Here is a 17742-nt window from a genome sequence, read left to right on the forward strand (position 1 = left end):
CTATAGTAACAAAAATCTCATGGCTTATCACTTAAATGTATATTTCACATCCAAAGTGAGTCTGCAATGGCTATGTTCTTCAGTCTCCCAAGGACTTGGAACAATAGAAATTGAATATTAATGTATACTTTTAAAATTCTTGCAAAAAGGAGAAAGTAACATAGCAAACCATGTATAGGTTTTTAGTTTTGTGTTTTTTTTTTACAAGGAATTGACACAAATCACTTGGCTAGAGCAAGTACATAATCATGCCTAATTTCAAAGGAGACAGGTAAGTGCAATTTTACTGTGCACGTAGGTGGAAAGCTAGAAATATCTGATGATCTACAGTAATGGCAACTGAAAATAGACCAGAACTACATAGTTATTTCCTTCTTTTACTTATTACTATAATTTTGCTAATGTAATATTTACAAATAATATGAATATTAAAAAGGTGAGATGGTAAAAACAATACTGGATTTCTTAAAAACAGCATGCACACCCAGTATAAGATTCTCAAGTTATTAACTCAAGTTGTCAGACCAAACTACAAATTGAAAACAATGAACAAAAACCGTAATCTCAAGGTCATCTAAAACTATTAATATGTCCCTATAGTCCTGTCTAAAACATAATGAAAGTCAATGAAATGGAAGAATAAAATATATCAAATAATTTTCTTAACAAAGATGAGGTAGGGTTATTTCTATATAATTCTTTCAAATACTTATCATTTAGAAAACCTGCAGATAATATATTACTATTTACACAGCATTCAATCAGTAACTTAATTACAAATATATAGCCATATTCTTTACTATTTCATAAATAAACTACTGTACATGGTAGTAATTGCTAGTATATATCTCATCTATTTCTGTTAAGATTATAATTCACACATAAAGCAAAGTGTTCAACCAACTAATCTCAAATTTTTGAGGGCTCCTCACTGCTTCATCTTTATAGCTATTAGTGGCAATAAATTATTTACTTACTTGAACTATTAGACTAAAAAGCAATGGGACATATCATGGCTACATGCAGTAAACAAATACTCAAAGTTCTTTCACAAAATCTTGCAAACTTACATAACCACATCTTATAAAACCTGTTAGAAAAATTTCTTCAAATTCTATAGAATTATAATAAAATAGCGGAATCTTTATATATTGAATTTAAAAGACTATGGTTACAAATGTTTTTTAAGCAAAGGAAAGTTTTAAAAGGATAGTGTTTAATTTTTCTCAAAAGTAACAGAGATAAGACTTTTCTCAAGAAGGCCAACTAGATGCATCCAGGAGGAACATCTGTCATCAAGGGTCCAGGACATTAGGAAGACTGGCACACTCTGAGCACTGTTAGTGGACATAGGGAAGACACACACGCTGGGCTGAAGGGAGAGGAAGCTGGGAACCCTGCATGGGATTGCCAGGTACCGGGACTCGCTCCTGGCCTTCAACAACTCCTGGGGAAGCAGTGAGTTAAGTAGGCAAGGAGCAACCCACTCTTGCAGGTACCTCTGAAATCATGGCAGCAGGTACCTCTGGAATCCTGTGACCCACCCCATGGACATCCGAGCTGGCAGGGAAAGCTGCTTAGAGAGACGATAGGGGCAAAATTCCAGCCAGTGCAGAGCCCAGAGGGTTTGGTACGAAAGTGTCTATAGTGAAGCCCAGCAAGGGATGTCCATCCCCCTAGGCTCACTTGCTCTCCTAGGAGACTGTACGCCTAGGAACCTGAACAGTGGACCTAAACAGTGAAGGGAAATCTTGTCCATGAGATATGGCCAGTCTGACCTGAGTGCCCCACTGTCTACTGGTCTCTCCCAGGATCCCAGCCTGGATGCACCTGCTTGCAGTGCAGCCTTGGATGCTCAGCTGCGGTAACTCCCAGGTCCCTGTATCATAGCTCCTGCACTGGTGAAACATGTGTAAGCATCAGGGAGCTCCAATAGAGCAGCCCCCACTAACATGCACAAAATCACCTGCTCCTTCCCACCACCGCAGCCTCTGCCATGCTGCTTTGCCTGAACGCACTTGTCCATGGCTGCCCACCATATCGCTTTGCCAGTCAGCGTGTACAGGAAGACTTCACCTCCCTTTCCCTGCCATTGTGCATGCCATCATGACACTGCTGCCAGCATTAGCACACCTCATACACCCTGCCCAACAAGACAGAGCACAAGGAGACTAGTAGCTCCAACCCCCTACTCTGTGCTGTTACTGCCACTGGTGTACTTATATGCACATGGAGACCACCAGCATCACATCCCCCAGTACCTCATCCTCATGTTGACACAATCTCCAGTGCAAACTTATGCACAGAGACCAGCAGCCTCACCCCCAATCCTGCACAGCTGCTACTGCCCACATGAATGAGTAAATGGAGAGTGCCAGCTCCAGGCCTGCCAATACCCCCACCCCTGCCATGCATATCACCAGCACAAATATGTGTATGGATGCTGGCAGACTCCCACCACCCAATGAAGTACTTTGGCTGGCACCACTCATTGGGTGTTGCAACCAGAGGTCTGGGAACACCTCAGCACCTCCAGCATAGCAGATTCCTAAAATTCAGGAACCAGAGAACAAAGCAATGGGTCTGATATTAGTCTCTCAGAGTTAGGGCACACAGTGCATAAGTCCTGAGATGAACCTTGGCTCCTAAAATCTTCCATAAATGAAGCCAGTTGACTAAACCCACCTTATAGCATAATCAAACCCCCAAGGAGACTAAAGAGGATAAAGGAAAAAAGTCAGAGTATCTTCTTACCTCCAAATAAAAGCACTCATTCCTCAGCAATGGTTCTTAACAAGGCTGAAATGACAAAAATAAAATTTAGAACATGAATAGGAATGAAGATGATTGACATTCAGGAGAAAGTCAAAACCTAATTCAAGAAATATAAAGATTATTGTAAAATGATACAGGAACTGATAGATGAAATGTCCATTATAGAAGGAACCAAACTGATTTGATATAGCTGAAAAACACAGAATTTCACAATGTATTCACAAGTGTTAACAGCAGAATAGGCTAAGCTGAGGAAAGAATCTCAGAGCATGAAAACCTGCTCTACAAAATAACTCAATCAGACAAAAAATTTTTAAGAAGTAGTTGAACAGTCAAACTACAGAGTAAGAGAAAATTTTTAAAATCTCTTCATCTGACAAAAGGCTAATATCCAGAATCTATGAAGAAGTTAAACAAATTTACAAGAAAAAAACAAACAACCTCATCAAAAAGTGGCCAAAGGATATAAACAGACAATTCTCAAAAGAAGACATTTATGCAGCCAACAAACATATCAAAAAAAGCTCATCATCACTGGTTATTAGAAAAATGCAAATCAAAATCACAATGAGTTATCATCTCACACCAGTTAGAATGGTGAGCATTAAAACGTCTGGAAACAACAGATGCTGGCAAGATGTGGAGAAATAGGAACACTTTTACACTGTTGGTAGGAGTGTATATTACTTCAACCATTATCAAAGACAGTGTATTTCTCAAGGATCTGGAACCAGAAATACCATTTGACACAGAAATCCTATTACTGGGTATATACCCAAAGGATTATAAATCATTCTACTATAAAGGCACAGTATGTTTATTGCTATTTATAATAGCAAAGAGTTGGCACCAACCCAAATGCCCATCAATGATGGACTGGATAAAGAAAATGTGGCACATATATACCATGGAATACTATGCAGTCATAAAAAAGAATTAGTTCATGTCCTTTGCAGGAACATTGATTAAGCTGAAAATCATTATCCTCAGCAAACTAACACAGGAATAGAAAACCAAACACCGCATGTTTTCACTCTAAAGAGGGAATTGAACAATGAGAACACATGGACACAGGAAGGGGAACATTACACACTGGTGCCTGTCAGCGGATGGGGGACAGGGGATGGAGAGCATTAGGACACATACCTAATGTATGTAGGGGTTAAAACCTAGATGATGGGTTGATAGATATAGCAAACCACCATGGCACATGTATACCTATGTAACAAACCTACACATTCAGCACATATATACCACAACTTAAAGTAAAATAATTCAAAAAAGAATCAACAAAACTTCTGAGAAATACGGGATTACATAAATATACCAAATCTGTGACTCATGAAAGAGAGACAGAGAGAAATCAAGAACCTTGGAAACATATTTCAGGATATCATTCATGAAAATTTCCCCAGTCTTACTAGGGAAGCCAACATTCAAATTCAGGAAATGTAGAGAACCTCTACAAAATACTACATAATAAGCCCATCCCCAAAACACACAATCGTAAGATTCTCCAAGGTTGAAATGAATGAAAAAAATATTAAAAACAACTCGAGAGAAAGGATAGATCACTTACAAAGAGAATCCCATCAGGCTAACAGACCTTTCAGCAGAAACCCTACAAGTCAGAAGAGATTGTGTGTGTGTGGGCAAGGGGCTATATTCAGCATTCTCAAAGAAAGAATTTTCAACCAAGGATTTCATATCTAGCCACACTAAGCTTCATAAGTCAAGGAGAATTAAGATCCTTTTCAGACAAACAAATGCTAAGGGAATGAATTACCACCAGACTTGCCTTATAAGAGATCCTGAAAGGAATGCTATATATGGAAAAGAAATACTTACTGGCCACTTAAGTACATAGACCATAACACTATAAAGCAATTACAAAAAAAAGTCTACATAATAACTGACTAACAACATGATGAAAGGATCAAATGTTCACATATCAATACTAACCTTCAATGTAAACAAACTAAATGCTGCAAATAAAGACACAGAGTGGCAAGCTGGCTAAAGAAACAAAGCCTGATCATATGCTGTCTTCAAGAAACCCATCTCATGTGGGAAGACACACATACGCTCAAAGTAAAGAGATGAAGAAAAATCTAACAAGCAAATAGAAAACGGAAAAAAAAAAGATTGCTATTCTAATTTCAGATGAAACAGATTTTAAACCAAAAAAGATTTAAAACAGATACAGGGCATTACATAATGGTAAAGGGCTCAGTTCAACAACAAGATCTAACTATTCTAAATACACACACACACACAAACACACAACACAGGAACACCCAGATTTGTAAAGGAAGTTCCTGGATACCTATGAAGAGACTTAACCACATAATAATTGCGGGAGGAGACTTCAACACTGACAGTATTAGCCAGATCATTAAGGCAGAAAACTAACAAAGATATTTCTGACCTGTGCTCTACACTTGACAAAATGGACCTAATAGACAACCACAGAACTCTCCACCTGGAAAAAAAAAGAACATACATTCTTTTCATTTGCACATAGTGTATACTCTAAAATCGACCATCCTAAAGGGCACAAAACAACCATCAGCAAATTATAAAATATGTATATTATTACCAACCACATTCTTGGACCTTAGTGCAATAAAAATAGGACTTAATGTTGAGAAAAATCACTGGAAACCATACAGTTACATGAAAATTAAACAACCTGCTTCTGGATTTACTTCTGGCTAAATAATGAAGGTTAACACAGAAATGAAATAAAACGAAAAGACAAGATTAGAGAAAAAAGGATAAAAAGGAATGAGCAAAGTCTCCAAGAAATGTGGGACTATGTGAAAAGACCAAATTTATGTTTGATAGGTGTACCTGAATGTGACGGAGAGAATGAATCCAAGCTGGAAAATATTCTTGAGGATATTATTCAGGAAAATTTTCCTAAACTAGCAAAGCAGGACAATATTCCACCCCAGGTAATACAGAGAACACCACAAAGATATTCCTCAGGAAGAGCAACCCCAAGGCACATAATCATTAGATTCACCAGGGTTGAAACGATGGAGAAAATACTAAGGGCAACCAGAGAGAAAGGTCAGGTTACCCACAAAGGGAAGCCTACCAGACTTACAGCAGATCTCTCAGCAGAAACTCTACAAGCCAGAAGAGAGTGGGGGCCAATATTCAACATCCTCAAAGAAAAGAATTTTCAGCCCAGAATTTCATATCCAGCCAAACTAAGCTTCACAACTGAAGGAAAAATAAAATCTTTTATCAACAAGCAAGTACTCAGAAATTTTATTACCACCAATCCTGCTTTACAAGAGCTTCTGAAAGAATCATTACACATAGAAAGAAACAACCAGTGTTAGCCTTTCTAAAAATATACCAAAAAGTAAAAAGCATCAACATAAAGAAGAATTTACATCAACGAATGGATAAAACAGCCAGTTAACATCAAAAGGCAGTAATCCTAAATTTCAATTGACTAAATCCCCCAATCAAAAGATACAGCCAAAACCCAATGGTATGCTACATCCAGACCCATTTCACATGCAAGGATACACAAAGACTCAAAACAAAGGGATGGAGAAAGATTTACCAACCAAATGGAGAGCAAAAGTAAATAAATAAAAAGCAGGAGTTGCAATTCTCATATCTGATAAAATAGATTTTAAAGCGACAAAGATATAGTGGTAAAGGATCAATGCAACAACAAGAGCTAACAATCCTAACACCCAGATACATAGAGACTTAGACTCAATGAGACAGAAAATTAATAAGGATATCAAGGACTTGAACTCAGATCCGGAACAAGTAAACTTAATAAGTATTTATAGAGCTCTCCACTTTAAATACACAAAATATACATTCTTGTCAATACCACATCACACCTACTCATAGGTTTAAATGAAATATTGATTGGCCATTATTAATACCCATTTTATTTTTAGAATAAAGCAATATTTCCATTCTCTCTCCCACTTTTTCTTCCTCTTTCTTACTCTCCTTCACTCCTAGTTTTTCTTTCCTTCTCTCAAAAAAAGAAAAAAAGAAATCAACTTGTAGACCTCTAGATCCAGGTTGGCAATGTCTCTCTCATTGCCTGATTTCCTTCCTTCCCTTCCCTCCCTCCCTCCCTCCCTCCCTCCCTCCCTCCCTCCCTCCTTCCCTTCCTTTCTCCCTCCCTCTCTTTCTCCTTTCATCCCTTCCTCCCTTCCTGCCTTCCTCCCTTCCTGCCTTCCTCCCTTCCTACAAAAAAAAAAAAAAAGAAATTCCTTGAAACTAATGAGAACATTGATGCAACATACAAGAATCTCTGAGACACAGTTGAAGCAGTGTTAGTAGGGAAGCTTATAGCACTAAATACCCACATTGAAAATTAGAAGTGTCTCAAATTAACAACCTAACATGAGTAACTAGAGAGACAAAAGAATACTAACCCAAACTCTAGCAGAGAAAAAGAGTAACTAGAGAGACAAAAGAAAAGCAACCCAAACTTAGCAGACAAAAAGAAAAGAAAACAAAAATCAGAGGTGAATTGAAGGAAACTGAGATGCAAAAAGCCATACAAAAGATCAACAAATTCAGAAGTTTGTTTTTTAAAAGAATTAATAAGATACACAGACTGCTAGATAGACTAATAAAAAATGAGAGAGAAGATTCAAACAATCAGAAATGACAAAGGGGATGTTACCATAGAAATAGAAAAAACTCTCAGACTATTATGAAAATCTCTATGCACACAAGCTAGAAAACCTAGAATAAGCAGATAAATTCCTGGAAACATACAACCTCCCAAGATTGAGCAAGGAAGATAATTAATCACTGAGCACACCAATAATAACTAATATTGAATCGGTAATAAAAAGTCAACCAACTAAAAAAAACACCCAGGACCAGAAGGATTCACAGCCAAATTCTACCAAATGTATAAAGAAGAGCTGGTAGGTACCATTCCTGCTAAAACCATCACAAAAAATTAAGGAGAAAAGACTCCTCTCTAACTCATCTTAAGAAGCGAGCATCATCTCCATACCAAAACCTAGCAGAGACACAACAAAAAAGAAAACTTCAGGCCAATATCCTTGATCAACATAGACACAAAAATCCTCTACAAAATATGAGCAAACCAAATCTCATGGCACATAAAAAAGTAAATCCACCACAATCAAGATTTATCCCTGGGATGCAAGGTTGGTTAAACACATGCAATCAATAAATATGATTCACTACATAAACAGAACAAAATACAAAAACTGTGTAATCATCTCAATAGATGCAGAAAAGCTTTCGTCAAACGCAATATACGTTTACGTTAAAAACCCTCAGCAAACTAGGAATTGAAGGAACATACTTGAAAATATTAAGAGCCATCTATGAAAATCCTATTGCCAACATAATACAGAATAGGCAAATGCTGGAAGCACTCTCCTTAAAAACCAATTTCCAGATGATATAATTTTATATCTAGAAAACACTGTAGTCTCTGCCAAAGCTTCTTGATCTAATAAACAACTTTAGCAAAGTTTCAGGATACAAAATCAATATACAAATATCTGTAGCATCGCTGCCAAGTGTGGTGGCTCATGCCTGTAACCCTAGCATTTTGGGTGGCTGAGGCAGGTGAATTACTTGAGCCCAGGTTTTTGAGAGCAGCCTGGGCAAAATGATAAAACTCTTGTCACTCCAAAAACTACAAAATTAGCCAGATATGGTAGTTCATGTCTGTAGTCCCAGCTTCTCAGGATGCTGAGGTAGGAGGATTTATTGAATCCAAGAGTTTGAGGCTACAGTAACCTGTAATCATGCCAGTGCACTCCAGCCTAACAGAGTAAGACCCTCTCTCACAAAAATAAAAAATCAGTAGCATTTCTACACAACAACAACATCCAAACTGAGGGCAAACTCAAGAATACAATCTCATTTATAGAAGCCACAAAAAGAATAAAATACCTAGTAATACAGATAACCAAGGAGGCAAAAGATCTCTGCAATGAAAATTCTCAAAACATTGTTTTAAAAAATCAGAGAAGACACAAATGAATAAAGAAACATTTCATGCTCATGGATATGAAGAATCGATATTGTTAAAATGGATATACTGCCCAAAGCAACTGACAGATTAAGTACTATTCCTATAAAACTACCAAAATAACTCTTTCCAGAATTAGAAAAAAACTACCTTAAAATTTATATGGAACCAAGAAAGAGTCCGCATAGCCAAGGTAATCCTAAGCAAAAAGAACAAAGCGAGGCATCACATTACTCAACTTCAAACTATCCTACAGTGATACAGTAACTGCAACAGCATGGTGCTGGTACAAAAACAGACACATAGGCCAAAAAAACAGAAGAGAGAGCCCATAAGTAATGTTGCATATCAATCTGATCTTCAACAAATCTATAAACACAAACAATGGGGAAAGGACTCCCTATTCAATAAATTGTACTGAGACAATGGCCTACCCATGGGCAGATGATTGAAACTGAACCCCTTCCTTACATCCTAAACAAAAATTAACTCATGATAAATTAAAGACTTAAATGTAAAATCTACAAGACTAAACACCCTGAAAGATAACCTAGGAAATACTATTCTGGATATAGGAACTGGCAGAGGTTTTACAACAAAGATGCCAAAAGCAATTGCAACAAAAATAAAAATCAACAAATGGGATGTAATTAAACTAAAAAGCTTCTTAACAGCAAATAAACTATCAATGGGGTAAACAGACAACCTACAGAATAGGAGAAAATATTTGCAAGCTATGCATCTGACAAGGGTCTAATATCCAGCATCTATAACAAACTTAAATAAATCAACAAGCAAAAACAAACAACCCCACTCAGACATGGACAAAAGACATGAACAGACACATTTTAAAAGAAGATATGCATGTGGCCAGGAAGCATATTAAAAAAAATGCTCTCTGAACACTTCACTAGCGAAAAAAAAAAAAATGTTCGGGCGCGGTGGCTCATGCCTGTAATCCCAGCACTTTGGGAGGCTGAGGTGGGTGGATCACAAGGTTAAGAAATCGAGACCATCTGGTCAACATGGTGAAACCCCGTCTCTACTAAAAATACAAAAAATTAGCTGGGCATGGTGGTGCACGCCTGTAATCCCAGCTACTCGGGAGGCTGAGGCAGGAGAATTACCTGAACCCAGGAGGCAAAGGTTGCAGTGAGCTGAGATCCCGCCATTGCACTCCAGCCTGGGTAACAAGAGCGAAACTCTGTCCCAAAAAAAAAAAATGCTCAATATCACTAATCATCACAGAAATGCAAATCAAAACCACAATGAGATGCCATCTTATAACAGTTAGAATGTCTGTTATTAACACATTTAAAAATAACAGATTCAGACAAAGTTATGAAGAAAAGGGAATGCTTATACACTGTTGGTAGGAATTTAAATTAGTTCAGCCACTGTGGAAAGGAGTTTGGCAACTTCTCAAGGGAACTAAATGGTAAAACATAATTACCATTTTACTCAGCAATCCCATATTGGGTATGTATCCAAAGGAATATTAATTGTTCTACCACAAAGACACATGCACACATGTGTTCATTGCAGCACTATTCACAATAGAAAAGACATGAAATCAACCTAAATGCCCATCAGTGGTAGACTATATAAAGAAAGCATGGTACACATGCATTATGAAATACTATGCAGCCATAAAAAATGAGATCATGTCCTTTTCAGCAGCATGAATGGAGCTAGAGGCCATTATCCTAGGAGAACTCAAATGGGAACAGAAAGTCAAATACCACATATTCTCACTTATAAATGGGAGCTAAATACTGAGTACATATGGACAGAGAGAAGGGAACAATATATACTTGGGCCTACTTGAGGGTAGGAAGTGGGTGCATTAGTTCATTTTTTTCATGATGCTGACAAAGACCTACCTAAGGCTGGGGAAAAAAAAAGAGGTTTTAATGAGCTCACGGTTCCACATGGCTGGGGAGGCTTCACAATCATGGCAGAAATGAAGGAGGAACAAGTCACATCTTACATGGATGTCAGCAGGCAAAAAAAGAGCGTGTACAGGGAAATGCCCCATTACAGTAACCATGAGATCTCGTGAGACTTATTCACCATCATGAGAACAGCATGGGAAGGACCTCCCCCCATGATTCAATTACCTCCCACTGGGTCCCTCCCACAACATGTGAGACTTCAAGATGAGGTTTGGTTGGGTACACAGCCAAACCATATCAGTGAGGATCAAAAATCTACCTTATGAGGTACTAGGCTTATTACCTGGGTGATGAAATAATCTGTACACCAAAACCTCTATCATATGCAAATTACCTATGTAACAAATCTGCACATTTACTCCTAAACCTAAAATTTAAAAAAATGAAATAACAAAGATAAAATATGGATAAAATATACCTAGCCAGGTAGTAGGAAAATAAAAATCTGTACCTTTTTAAACAGAATCCTTAACAAAATTTAGATCAGGATGAAGTGCTTAGCTTTAATAATCTTAAATGAATCAGAGAACTGGAGAAAGGTAAAATAAATGCAGACTTTGGTCAACACCACCAAGGCCCGAGGTTATTTCTCTGGGTATACAAAGTCTATGCCTACAAGAAGTTTATATATTGATGAGCAAATGAGACCTGAAAGTGAAGCTGAGAATATGAATAAGAATAACAGCCTTGGGAGAAATGCCAAATGTGGGTGAAGGGGAGAAGAAAAGCAAAGCACACTGCCATGTGTGTACCTACGCAACTGTCTTGCATGCTCTGCTCATGTACCCCAAAACCTAAAATCCAATAAAAAATTAAAAAAAAAAAAAAAGAATAACAGCCTTTTTGTAAATAAACTTGAAATAAAGGCCTAGAAAATCCAAATATTATAGAAAAATTTTAGAGAAAGAACAAAAATATTCAGACTGCCAATTACTTTGAACTCTATCTTGAATAACTAAATTCAATTAATTTCACTTTAATTACAGACTTTCACTCTTATTTTTTGAAAAAGAAATTCAAAATATTCTTGATTGCTTAGAATAAATAAACTGATTTTTGAATATGAAATTTAAAATATTGAGAAGACTGGGTCAATGTGGGAAGTGTAGTATTTGTATTTATCTCTATTTCCATTCCAAATTTTCTAACATGCAGGAAAAATTAAAAAATAAATAATAGTTCTGAAAAACAAGAAAAGATACAAGAAGGGCAAGAAGTGTTGAATATTTTAGAAGATAGAAAGCAAAAGCCCTGGATTAATACAGTATAAACAACATAAAATACCATCCTTTTAAAACAATGTAAGAGAGGGTAAATAGTGAGGAGTGATGTAGTATACAAATATTCCCCAGATAATATTTATATGAATTGAAAAAAATAAAATAATTATTTTTATTTTTATTTTTTGAGATGGAGTCTCACTCTGTTACCCAGGCTGGAGTGGTGGCACCATCTTAGATCACTATAAACTCAGCCTCCTGGGTTCAAGCAACTCTCTGCCTCAGCCTCCCCAGTAGTTAGGATTACTTGCCATCATGCCCAGCTAATTTTCGTAAGTTTAGTAGAGACGAGGTTTCACCATTTTGGCCAGGCTGGTCTTGAACTCCTGACCTTGTGATCCACCCGCCTCGGCCTCCCAAAGTTCTGGGATTACAGGCATGAGCCACCGCATCTGGCCAACAGTAGTTATTTAAATATGCCATAAAGCATTCAAAAGCTGACAGAAGCAGTAAAATAATTTAATATTTAAAAAAAGTTTACCTGAAGAAGTATGAATTTTGGCTTTGTCAAATCTTCTGGCCTGAGGGCACAGCCTAACCACCACAGCTACAGCAAATAATGTAGGGAAAAAACATAGGCATACCAGGTAAGGTACCAGACACCAGAGTTCAGTGCAAGAAAAGCAGCTAGAAATTTAAAGGAGAATTGGGACAGTAAGGGAAATATATAATATCCAAAAGCCAAGCTGACAGTATAGCAAAAAACACAGGAAGGACCCAAAGAGAAATCTCCTTTTAAAAGATAAAACTATACAGAATCTGGCTTTTCTTATCTGAGTGTATTTTCATACTGTGCACAATTTGACCATAGGAAGCTTAATGTGTCAGCGTACAGAGCCCAAAACTCATAGAACAGTTGGAAATCATAGAGAAATACACATAAGTAGCTAGATCAGCTTAACGGTAGATAAGAAAGGGGATGAAAAAACAATCTGTGAGCTTCAAATGTAGAAAAATAATTTCTCCAATCTGAAGGATAGAAAAAAATAATAACAAAGCCTATAAATTCATCTAACATGCATGGAAGTAGAATTATAGAAAGAAAAGAGAGATGCAAATAAGTAGTATGAGAAATATTTTTAGAATATTAACTAAAAATTTACAAGTTGGGCAGAATACAATAATTTACAGATTCAAAAAGATCAACAAATCCAGGTCAAAATAAATAAAAAGAAATCTCCTGGCCATATCAGGGACAAACTGCTAAAAGCCAAAAGTAAAGAGAAAATCTTGAAATAAGCCAAAACAAAATATTTCAAGGTGCTTGGAGAAGAGGAATAAATGAAAAATTTAATGGTTGACTTCTCATGAGAAATTGTGGAAGCCAGAGACATTGGAATACTACATGTTAAAAACACTGAAGAATAAAAAATTACATGCACACTTTTAGATAAACAAAAGATGAGAGAAATTATCAAGAACCATAGTTGCTAATATATTTATCTATAGATACATAGATATAGATAGATATCTATCTAGATATAGATATAATGTATATATAGATATATATTCATATATACTGCATATATAGATATACATTATAAGAAATGCTAAAAAAAAAAACTCCTCAATTTGAAAGTGAATGACATTAAATGACAACTCAGATCTATAGAAAAAAAGAGTACTAGAAATGTTAAAATTAGCAACATAAAACTTTTTTCTCTTGAATTTTAATTTTTTTTAGAATTTCTCTTGAATTTTAAAGTTATATAACTATATAAATAAAAAGTATACAGTTAATGAAATTATAGACATGATTAAATTTTTGTCTGCTATTTTACTCTTTGCTTTTTAATTTTCTCATTTAGTTTTCTTTTTCTCTTTCATATTTTATTTTTGCCTTCTTTTGTATATCAATCTATTGAATTTTAAGTGCCATTTTAATACCTTCACTTGCTTTCTATTTCTATCTCTGCATATAATGGTTAAACCAGAAATTATATATGTAGCTTATACCTAGCCAATCTACTTGTGGATAATTTTAAGTTACTTCTGGTAAAATGTAGAATCATTGTAGCAGTATACATTTCCATTGTATTTCCCTTTTTTTTTTTTTTGAGACGGAGTTTCGCTCTAGTTACCCAGGCTGGAGCGCAATGGCACAATCTCGGCTCACCACAACCTCCACCTCCTGGGTTCAGGCAATTCTCCTGCCTCAGCCTCCTGAGTAGCTGGAATTACAGGCATGCACCACCACGCCCAGCTAATTTTTTGTACTATTAGTAGAGACGGGGTTTCACCATGTTGACCAGGATGGTCTCGATCTCTTGACCTCATGATCCACCTGCCTCGGCCTCCCAAAGTGCTGGGATTACAGGTTTGAGCCACCGCGCCCGTCCCTGTATTTCCCTTCTTAAGTCTATCGTCCTGAATATTATGTCTGCTTGCCCTATAAGGCAATAAATAACATGTAATAATCTTTATTTTTATGGTTGTAAAACTTACAAGGCTGGCATTATTATGCTAACCACACTAGGCAAGCACAATACAAAAAAAAAAAAAAAAAAAAAAAAAACTACATGCCAATATTCCTGATGAAAATATAAGCAAAAATTTTCAACAAAATACTAGCAAACTAAGTTAAACAGCACATTAAAAGGACCATACACTATGTCATGTGATATTTACCCCTGAAATATAAAGATAATTCAACATACGCAAATAAACAAAATACTCCACATTAAGAAAAGAAAGAACAAAAATTATATGATCATCTCAACAGATGCAGAAAAAGCATTTACAAAATTCAATGCTTTTTTAATAAAAAGTCTCCATGAATTACTTATAGAAGGAATGTACCAAAAAAAAAAAAAAAAGCCATATATCACTAGCTCACACCTAACATGATACTCAATGATGGAATGTTGAAAGCTTTTCCTGTACGATTAGGAACAAGATAATAATGCATATTCTTACCACTTGTATTCAACTGCATGTGCTAGCCAGAACAATTAGGCAAGAGAATGAAATGAAAGACATCCACACTGAAAAAGAAGAAGAAAAATTGTCACTGTTTGCAGATGGCATAATCTTATATAATGAAAGTCCTAAAGGCTCCACAAAAAAACTATTAGAACCAATAAACAAATTCAGTAAAGTTTCAGAATACAAAATTAGTTGTAATTCTTTACACTAAGGATAAATTATCCAAAACAGAAATCAATAAACAATTGCATTTATGATAGTATCAAGAAGAATAAATACTTAGGAATAAATTTAACCAAGAAGGTAAAAGATCTATACACTACAAAGTATAAAAATTTGTGAAAGAAATTGAAAAAGACACAAATAAATAGAAAAATATCCCATGTTCATGGATCTAGAAGAATCAACATTGTAAAATGTGCAAACTACTCAAAGCAGCCTATGAATTCAATTCAATCCCTATCAAAATTCTAATGGCATATGTTACAAAAATAGAAAACAATCCTAAAATTTGTATAAAACCAGAAAAGACCCTGAACAGCTAAAACAATCTTGAATAAGAAGAACAAAGCTGGCAGCATCACACTTTCTGACATTAAATCTTATTACAAAGTTATAGTAATCAAAAAAACATAGTACTGGCACAAAAACAGACATATAGACAAATGGAACAGAAAAGAAAGCTCAAAAATAAACTACACATATGTAGGCAACTAATTTTGACAAAGGTATTAACAATACACATGGGGAACGATTGTCACTTCAATAAATGATGTTGGGAAAACTGGATAGCCACATACAAAAGAATGATTTTGGACCCTTATGTCACACCATATACAAAAATTAACTGAAAATGGATTAAATGCTTAAAGGTAAGACCTGAAACTGTAAAACTACCCAAAGAAAACTGAGAGAAAATCTTCATGACATTAGTCTGGGCAACGATATTTTGGATATGGCAACAAAAGCAAAAATAAACAAGTAAGACTACTTCAAACTAAAAATTTTTGGCACAGCAAAAGAAACAATTGACAAAATGAAAAATCAGCCCACAGAATAGGAGAAAATATTTGCAAGCCATATATTTGGTAAAGGGTTAATACCAAAATTATGCAAGGAGCTCATACAACTCAATAGCAAAAAAAAAAAAACAAATAATTCAATTTTTTAATAAGAAAAGGACTTGAATAGACATCTCTCCAAAGAAGACATACAAGTAGCCAACAAATATATTTAAAAATGTTCAATATCACTATCAGGGAAATGTAAATCAAAATCACAATAGATTACCACTTGAGTCCTGTTAGAATAACTGATCAAAAAGTCAAAAGATAACAAATGTTGGCAAGGATGTGGAAAAAATGAAACTCTATACCTTGTTGAATAGAATAAAACTTGATACAGACTTTATGGAAGTCTGCATTTTGCATATTCCAAAAAGATTAAAAATAGAACTATCATATGATCTAGCAATCTCACTTCTGGGTATTTATCCAAAAGGGATGAAATCGGGATCTCATAAAGATATTAGCACATCTATGTTTATTGTAGCACCATTTACAATAGCTAAGATGTTGAAACAACCCTGTTATAGAATATCAGTCAACCTTAAAAAACACAGAAGGAAATTCTGTAATACCTGACAGCATGGATGAATCTTGAGGACATTATGCTACAAGAAATGAACCAGTCATAGAACAATACTGAATAATTGCACTGATATGAGATACCCAAAATAGTCAAATTCATAAAATCAAAGAGCAAAATGGTAGTTTCAAGGGGCTGGGAGGAGGTGGAAATCAAAAGTTATGAATCAAAAAAGTTAGTCACACAAAATGAACAAGCTCTAGAGATCTGCTGTAACATATTGCACCTATAGTTAACAATAATAAATAATAACTAAAAAATGTGTTGAGAGGGTAGATCCCATACTAAATATTCTTACCATAATAAAACAAATTAAAATAGAAAGGAATGAAGTACTGGTATATACAACAACATGGATGTATCTCAAAAGTATTAAGCTAAGTGGAAAAAAAAAAAGGGCAGGCACAGAGACTCCATACTGTATAATTCCATTCATGTGAATTTCTAGGAAAAGCAAATCTACAGTGACATAAAGCATATAAGTTGTTGCCAGGGGCAGGATGTGGGGAGAGGTCACTGACTGCAAAGAAATGCAGAGTATTAAAACTAAGGGTGGTAAAACTGGCCTATATCATGATTGTGGTGGAAGTTACACGACTGTACACATTTATCAAAACTCAATTGTACATTTTCAATTGGTAAATTTCATTGTGTATAAATTTAACCCCAGAAGAAAAAATGGCATATAAAAAAAGGGGAGAATTCACAATTTTTTAAGTGCAACAAAAATTAATAACAAGCTCAAATAAAGTAAATTAAATATCAAAGACCAAAATGTGGTAAAATGTGAAAACTTAGACTCAATAGTTGAGTAAGGCCATCTACAAAGATCTAGCTCTATTTCCTGTTAAACAATAATAGGAAAAAGGAAATTAAAGGGAACAGAATTAGTTTTCTATTCCCCTTCCTAAAGCACAGCCAAGAACTTGGTAGGTATGTTCACCAGGGTGGCGACTGAGGCAGGGTGTGGTGGAGCCAGGTCAGGGATTCTCTTTCATGTTTATAGTGACAGGAACAAAGTCAGAATTAAACTTTTGGACAAGAATTAATCCATTTTATATATTGCATTGAACCAGAGTCTGGGTCAGAGAGGTCTTGGCCTTGAACTTCCACAAACATTTTACAGAGACTCATCAGGGTTGGG

The 17742-nt window shown here is 35.6% G+C and overlaps 1 protein-coding gene and 1 long non-coding RNA gene across 6 annotated transcripts in view; one reads left to right on the forward strand and one right to left on the reverse strand.

The window, feature by feature from the left end:
- NAA11 (N-alpha-acetyltransferase 11, NatA catalytic subunit) overlaps positions 1–17742 on the forward strand; it is a 230093-nt gene that overhangs the window by 174614 nt on the left and 37737 nt on the right. The window lies entirely within an intron of this gene.
- LOC118152263 (uncharacterized) overlaps positions 1–17742 on the reverse strand; it is a 317803-nt gene that overhangs the window by 148819 nt on the left and 151242 nt on the right. For all 5 annotated transcript variants that reach the window (XR_008480178.2, XR_013533060.1, XR_013533062.1 and 2 more), the window contains 2 exons: positions 14943–15010; positions 2755–2799 (listed from right to left, as the gene is read on the reverse strand). This is a non-coding gene — a long non-coding RNA (uncharacterized LOC118152263). The remainder of the gene's footprint in view (positions 1–2754; positions 2800–14942; positions 15011–17742) is intronic.

Source organism: Callithrix jacchus, chromosome 3, assembly GCF_049354715.1.
Source record: "Callithrix jacchus isolate 240 chromosome 3, calJac240_pri, whole genome shotgun sequence".
Taxonomy (NCBI): Eukaryota; Metazoa; Chordata; class Mammalia; order Primates; family Cebidae; genus Callithrix; species Callithrix jacchus.